This window comes from Diachasma alloeum, unplaced genomic scaffold (genome assembly GCF_001412515.2).
Source record: "Diachasma alloeum isolate Michigan unplaced genomic scaffold, Dall2.0 Dall_scaffold_00271, whole genome shotgun sequence".
Taxonomy (NCBI): domain Eukaryota; kingdom Metazoa; phylum Arthropoda; class Insecta; order Hymenoptera; family Braconidae; genus Diachasma; species Diachasma alloeum.
This window is the reverse complement of record NW_021680410.1, coordinates 1,649,344-1,657,454: the sequence shown is the minus strand read 5'-3', so window position 1 is coordinate 1,657,454 and position 8,111 is coordinate 1,649,344. Positions and strand designations below refer to the sequence as shown.

The window sequence follows — 8,111 nt, the reverse complement described above, 5'->3', positions numbered from 1 at the left end:
GTTAATTGAAAGCCCGAGTTGAAGACCCGAGTTTATAGCAAAGATGTCAGACAAGATATGAATGTTTTTTTGAGCTCAAACGAAAGAGCGGGTCGAGAAATGGCGTGCTAGGACCTCTAAAGATGGTGTTGAACCAGGGGAGACTCCTAGAACCCACTGGAAAATGTTGTCACAATTGCGCTTTTCAATTGAAAACAGACATCATCTTTAGAGAGATTTGTCATCTTTAAAGACTTCTGCACGCCATTTCTCGACCCACTCTTTCATTTGAGCCAAAAAAAACATTCATATCTTGTCTGACATCTCTGTTACAAACTCTGGTCATCAACTCTGGTTTTCAGTTGAAATTGGAATTGTTAATTTACACAATAATAGGATTGCATTGACGATTTTTTCTTGACTCGCAAAAATCTTCAAACAATTTTCTATCGATTGGTGATAAAATTTTTTGGAAATAATGAAATAGAGGGGATAACCCCCTTTTTTTCAGAGGTGATTTTTCAAAAATTTATTTTAAAAAAAGTACTAACTAGCAAATGTTTTTTATTAGCTCGCAATTTTCTTCAAAACTACTTCAATGAGGAAAAAAATAAAAATTTGGAATATCTATACATGAGGGGCTAATTGATCGGATCTGTTCACCCGGCTAAAAAATTCGATTTTGGCGAAAGTCGACCTTCCCCGGGAAAAACCGAAAATCTGACCCTTTGAAAATTTGGAAAAAAAAAACTTTTTCAGTTTTCACTTTTTTCACATACTTTTGAGAGTTCTGAATAGCCCGTCGCTCAAATAGTTGGAATCAACGCTCACCCAGCTAAAAAATTCGATTTTGGCGAAAGTCGACTTTCCCTCTGGAAAAACAGAAAATCTGACTCTTTGGCTCGGGGTGAAAAAAAAAATTTTATTTCGACTTTTGTCGCGCCTTCGGGGGTTTCATTGGCATCAGAATTGTTAGAAAATACAGAATCAACTTTCACTTGGCGAAAAAATTCAATTTTGGCGAAAATCGACTTTCACCCTTGACCCACGTGAAAATGAAAAAATTTTTTTCCCCATTTCTGTCACCTCCGAGGGTTTCATTGGCATCAGGGGGTCAATAAATACAGAATCAACGTTCTGTGACTGAATATTCCAAATGAAGTTTTAATTTTCAATTTGGTGCTGAAAACACGAGATGACAATATCCTAAGGACGGAATTATATTGATGAGATGAACAACAGATTAATTGAATTACCGTGTGAACTAACTAGAAATTGATAACAGTGTGGGCACGCACTTTTACCAGAGTATCTCCAAACATTGAATTCCAGAAAGTCACACTTTAAACTGTGTTCTAGAAGGAATTGAATTGTAATTCGAGAATGTAACAGATGATAATTTGGGACATACGATTCTCATCGGTCGTATGCTTTTTGCAATGAGAATGATTATAAACAACTAATTAAAAAAAGGAATATTGAATTTGACAGGATAAAGGGCATCAACATTTGGCGCTAGTCAAATTTGGATACGAAGTGTACAATTTAATAAAATATTTTCTGGAATATTCAACGAACTACTTGGATAGCCTTAAGAAGAGCTATTCCAAATAGAGAATAAAATTTTTATAATCCACCGTTTTAAAAATTGATTTCATAATAATTTCACTGAAATTCCAAGGAACCTCCCAATTTCAGTTCAATAAATCATTAATATTCTTCTATAGAAATATCAAATAAATGTGACCTGTTTTAAATTTGCAATTTCATTGAATTTTCACTGAAATGTGAAATTTCAATTTTTCACTAACCCCACACATCCAAAATAAGTAAATCCACCAAGAATACTATTTCAACTCACCGACACCGATGAACCCCATCAGCTACTCTGAAACAAAAAAAATTACAAGCCATCAAAATCAAATTTCTTAAATTCTCCGAAAGCCTTCTCTGACGCAAAAAAATGGTTAAAAATTCGGCCAACGTATATTCATCAATGCAAGTCCCCAGGGGCCAGGAAAGTCTTTCCCAGATCCGCAGCGTTAATAACACCGAGGAGGAAGAGTATGCCGCGACTTTCGTATTAATACATGACTGACCCACATAGGGCCAACGCCCCGGGGGGGCTCACTTGTCTCCCCATGCGAATGCCATCGTCACAGGGTACCACAGGAAGATCAGAGGAAAAAGAAAACAACTGAATGTTTCATTACATGGTTGAGCTTGAGGCAGAGGTGACAGTCCTCTCTTTTTTTTACCCCACCGAAATGAATGACTCGACCAATCGGGCCACCTGTCTGGTATATTTCGCGTCATGCCATTCTCGAATAAAACGCAATCATTCTCGTTTCTCATTCGAAAGTTGCGCATACTCTCCACTTTCGCATTTTCATGTGCCTCGGATTCCCCTTTTGTACGTTCGTTAATTCTCCCTCTGTGCGGGATTACCCTAGACCCTTAGCATGACTTTCTAGCAATTCTCGGATACATTTTAATCACACAATGCTATTAAACCCCGTAAAAATCACGTTTATAACGCATTTCTCTTCCCTTTCGTTTTTATTGTGCCCATTATGTCATAATCATTACAAACGGTAATGTCTGCCTGCAATTGAAAAATAATAAAAACGGCTGAAGCGAGCGGGGCATTACATGCACGTTGAGCATTCTGATTTCGTCGTAGAAATTCTTTGGTAATTTTTTATGAGATTTCTAGTATTAGTTCACATTGTTGCTTCCGAATGAAAGCATTATACTCGTTAAATCCAAACTTTTCTATTTTTTGCGTCAGGATAACTAATTTTGACCTCAGGAATTCATCAGTTTTTTTACGATAACTGAAAAAATTATTTAAATGAAATTTGAATTGTTTAAATGAATCCAATTGTGATTTAAAATATTATTTGTTGTTGAAAAAATTCATTTGGAAACCAAGATTCAGGGAAAGGTAAAAACTTTTAACGTTGCGGCAATGCTGGCTAATATGTGTAATATTGATGTTGAAAAAAATTATTTCAACTAGGCGGCTCCCCCCTCCCCCCTTCCGCTCGCTTCGCTCGCGCCGCCCAATATTCTTGGGTATGTTGCAGAATTCGCATTATATAGAAAAAAAATTGATAGAATGATTTACCTCCTTTGAAAAATTGACATTTTTATTATTTACAAATGACTGCAACACTTTGCCGTTTGCCGTGAGATTCAACCATTAATTTTTCCATTCATTTACGTAGAACAGTATGAGGTATAATTACGAGCATAAAAAACATTTGTTGTTCATAATCAGAATTTTACCAGAACTCGCTTGAATGCCTAAAAAAATCAAATTTCCGAAAGTTTAAATGAAAAGATAATTCAGTGCAAAATGTAATTTGAATAACGTTGAATATTCATCATTTTTTTCCAATTTTTGTCACGCCCCATTTAATTGACAAATTTGATGATTGAAACTGGTTGAATCTATAGTATGGTCTGCCCCAAACTGTAAGATTCCTCGGAAAGCCTTAAGAAATCAAATTAAAAATTTAAATTGAGCATTTCAATTCATTTATATTGGCTAAAAAATCAAATCAATTAAAATGAGAGGAAATTAAAATAAATCCAACATCCTCACACCTATTTGGAATTCGCTTTTTACTAGAATTTCAAGTGAAATTTTTTTATTAGTGCACACGTAAATATTCCAATAGCACCATAACTGCAATCTCACTCACAAAGTAGATGAACGTAATCATGAAATTCATTTCCGTATTGTTTTCAATAAAATCGCAATTCATGAACTGTGGAGGTAATATAGAACGCTCAATACTCTCCCTAACCTCATCATATAAACCATAAAATTCAATAAACATCAGTCTCGAAATGGAGAAGAGGCGAATGCACCCATTTGATTTTCCCCGTTGCTCTCAGTTCTCAAGGAAGTTCTTAGACTTCGTGAGACTTTGGCTCATTAATTAAAACTAAAACTCGTAGCGAAAGCACCGACAAGTTCTTGGTACATTAGTGCGTATGTGGTGTAAAGTTCATTATAATAATTCCTAATAAACGCCCGGATATTTCTATTTTCTACTAGTCGCACCTGCACCCGACGCTTTTGCATGAACGAAAAATCGTAAAATTGAAAAAAAAAAAAACATATAATTCGCAACAATGAGAAGTGAACAGGGCAGATGGTCTATTGCAACAGGTAATAAATGTAGCACCGCGTTAGCAATGCGAGAATGAGCCGACGTATTAAAATAATAGCAGCGGTAAATCTTGGTATTTAATGAAGAATTCGTAACAACATCCGGTAATTCTAGCTAACACGACGGAAAACATAGCAGCCGCATTCTTAATTGAATGATTACAAGCTTTCATGTTAGAGATGTTTGTTCATGTGTAATTTGTTCGGAATAAACTCAGCTATTCGCGTATTTAGAAATCATTCGCGAAGGAAGACAACCCCATTCACCCAATGAATCGTCTATTTGTCAGTATGAATTAATGTTCAATGCATATGAATAACGTGAAATCATCATCTTTTTACATGCACTGTAAAAACTAGTCTTCAAGACGTCTTGATTTAGCACAGTAGACGTAAAAATGTGTCGAAACGGCTAAATTCGTGATGACTTTTTCGAGTTTTGTTTATTGCTAAATAAACATTTATTAATACTAAAAACATTTTTACTTAATATAAACAGAACATCGAATATAAATTTCTATTCAATTTGAAAAAAAAACTACTCGGTAATACTTAAATGAAGAATTTATTTGAATCAAATAAAGATTTATTAATAGTAAAAAACTCGAGGGCTACGCCCTCTGCTCGCCTCCCCTCTTATGACCCCCGCGATTCTTACTCTGACCTTTGTGGCCCTTAATCTTACCCTCGTCACCCTTCTTTGGACCCTTAATCGGACCCTCGTGACTTTCATTTTCACCCCGGTGACCCTTAGTTTTTTACCCTCATATCCATTATTTGAACCCTTACTCTGACCCTTGTGACCTTTAATCTGATCCTTCTGACACTTATTTAGACCCTTAATCTAACCCTTGTTACCCTTATTTGAGCCCTTAATCTGACCTTCGTAGCTCTTAATCTTACGACCCTTAATCTCACTTCCATAACCCTTAATCTGACCCTTGCGATCTTTATTGTGACCCTCGTGACCCTTATTCTGACCCTTGTGGCCCTTATTCAGGCCCTCATAACCCTTATTTAGACCCTTGTAACCTTTATTCTTGTACCCTTTATTTATTTTTTATTATTAAAAAATAAATAAAGGTCACAATTTTTATTTTTTATTTATTCATTTTTTATTATTCATAATTAAAGGGTCACGAGGGCCCTTATTCAAACCCTTATGACCCTTAGTTACACCCGCGACGTTTATACTCACCCTCATAACCCTTATTCTGACTCTTGTGACCCTTAATTGCGGAGTCTTAATTTCGGATACCAAATTTTTATCGCCAGATGTCGATTTGGATTTTTATAATATAGAGAGACATTTACGTAATATACTAGAGATGAAATAATAATTGGCTCTTGTCATGCAACATTGTCGACCATTGATCGGAAGTTTGAAACAAAACTCAATTTGAGACACTGAAAATAACTGAATTTTTCAATAAAAACGTCTTAAAAAAGCAAAAGGGACAAAAAGAACTTAATTTCAGACACTAATTTTTCTATTGTAAAAATACGACAGAGTAAATATTCTGCAACAGCTCATGTTCCGCAAATTGTGTACTCACAAACTCTGTTGCAGTATCTACCGACTTCCGGAAAGAAAAGACTCGGGAGATTTCTCCGGACCAATTAACGCCGCGGAAATATACCGCCCAAGATAATCAGTCTAGCGTGGAAGGTTATGTGGATGCCTCTTTTTATTTTCATTCAACTCTAAATCTTTTTTCACAACTCAATCGGCAAATTATTTCAAACTCAAATGAAATTGATACAGTCATTAACCAGTAATCTGCTGATATTTTTATGAATCAATGGTTGAAGTTATTAGAAATCTCCCTGAAATGCAGTTTTTCTTCATTACCAATCGATTAATTAATTGGATGACGTCTGTTTGTAATTTCTCAATTTCTCAAGCGTGGAGAAGTAATCATGTGATATCCAAAAGTGGATTGTCTACACGCATATGAAGAGCGTAATCTCTCCATCGATGGAGATGCGATTATTTTAATGATCTTCTGCACTAGTTTTTCCTCAGTATATGTAATTTTACGCGTTGATTTCAGCATTAAAAATATCTGAATAATTTAAACGTCTCTTCGTTCAAGTTCAGTTCAATATTTGTAATGAAACTTTACGGGCGCCCTTTGAATCTGATTTTGTAATGATTCTATCATTTAGACTTTGAATAGTCTAATTTTTCTTCTTAATTATTCATCACAAAAGTGCGACACTGACAATAATTTTCGTATTAGTTGCATTTTTTAGTTTTTTTCTGATTTTCAAAGATTTTCTCTACATTTTTCATCTTTTCTGTAATCTCAAAAAAATCATTTTCTGAAAAGATGACGATTAGACAAAAATTTTGAGAATAGAACAATTAAAAAATATGGATAATTGGAAGGGTTATGATTTTTTGAAAATTTATAGTTTTTGCCAAAATAATTTCATTTACAAATTGGCCCCAATATCTCTGTGGAATTTCAAGCTATCAAATTGCCCTTTGGCGCACTCAAAGAACATGAAGAACCCTTCAAAATGTGACTTCATACATAATATTATCTTCAGTTTGACGGGGTGTATACGAGAAAACGTTTTTTGAATCGTTACTTACTCAAGAAGCTATTTTTTTTAATCTGAAATTTTCAGCAAAAATTGTCAGTTATAATATCCCGAGACCTTCAAAATTATCGGAATATTTCTCGATAGTTGCTTTGAAAACAAAGGAAAGTGTCAAGTTTCGCAGGCTAAAAATTTTCCTGCAAAACTTGACACTTTTGTTTGTTCGCAGGGAAGCTTGAGGGAAATATTGCGATTAATTTTAAAGGTCGAGGGTTATTCGGCAGAGAATTTTTTGGATTTTGGATTTTGGCCAAGCCGAGCGCAGTATTCGAGGGCTTCTTCCAGAGCCGAAGATAACCTCTAATTGGCGACAAAATGTCCAGAATTTTGTCGCCAATTCGAGGTTGTCTTCGGCCGTAGTTCGGCGGTTATTAATTTTGTCATTGAGACAAATATTGAAAATAACCGAAAATCGCTATTATTCATGCAAACGTTGTCAATTATCCATATTTTTCAAAATATCGATAACAAAATATTCTTCTTTTTCCATTTATGTCTAATCGCCATCTTTTCGGCGTAAAATTGAGGCGAAAATCCCCAGCATCAACTTTTCTGTCCTGCTGATTTGGCGTAGATCTCATATACTATTTTAACAATTAGTTTTTTTTGTCATTCCGGTCGTAAGGGAGCGTTTCACGGACGCTCCGCTTTGCTTCGCGTCCGTGAATCTCTGCCTACGGCCGTCACGACAAAAAATATTGTTCGTCATACGGCAAAAAAAAACTTTTCTGACGAATATGATTGCCTTCGGCTCGTGCTGCAAACCTCATATTCTCCAGAAAAGTTTTTTTCGGCCTAATGACGAAATATACTATTTTGGCCGTATGACGAACTAATATTTTTTGCCATTCCGTTTTCCGTTTTCCGTTTTCTCTGCCTTACGTCCGGAATGACAAAAAGTTAGTTATATCAAAGAATTATCAGAGAGTGTTTCCATACACAACCACAACCCCACAAAATTCGCTCCTCTTCTCACTAGCAAAAACCCCATCCCCCCAATTTGTTGAATAATCCTCGGCCAAGGTCACGTCGAGCAAGATTTACCATAAGAATAAGTGTATCACGGCCAGATGCAGCCTCTTTTCCTCCCAGCAACTCCCGTTGGAGCGCATTCACTCCGATCCAGACCGAGCCGCCATCAGGATTCATAAAAGCGCCACCAGGCTAGATCAATGATCGACGAGTGCGAGTGCAGTATCTACTCCCCCCCTCCCGGAGGGGGAAGGGAAGGGTTGGAAGAGCGGAGTGACAGGGAGAACTATACATCCCACAAGATTACAGCAGATGAAAGACTGCAGTCGGCTGCGAGAGAGCTGTAAGGCCTCCCCCCCCCCCCCCC

The 8,111-nt window shown here is 36.2% G+C and overlaps 1 protein-coding gene across 1 annotated transcript in view; it reads right to left on the bottom strand.

Moving 5' to 3' along the window:
* Positions 1 to 8,111, bottom strand: part of LOC107037805 — a 150,512-nt gene that overhangs the window by 108,155 nt on the left and 34,246 nt on the right. Inside the window, exon 2 of the mRNA XM_015256558.2 lies at positions 1,841 to 1,867. The gene's annotated coding sequence lies outside the window, so the exon portion shown is untranslated. The remainder of the gene's footprint in view (positions 1 to 1,840; positions 1,868 to 8,111) is intronic.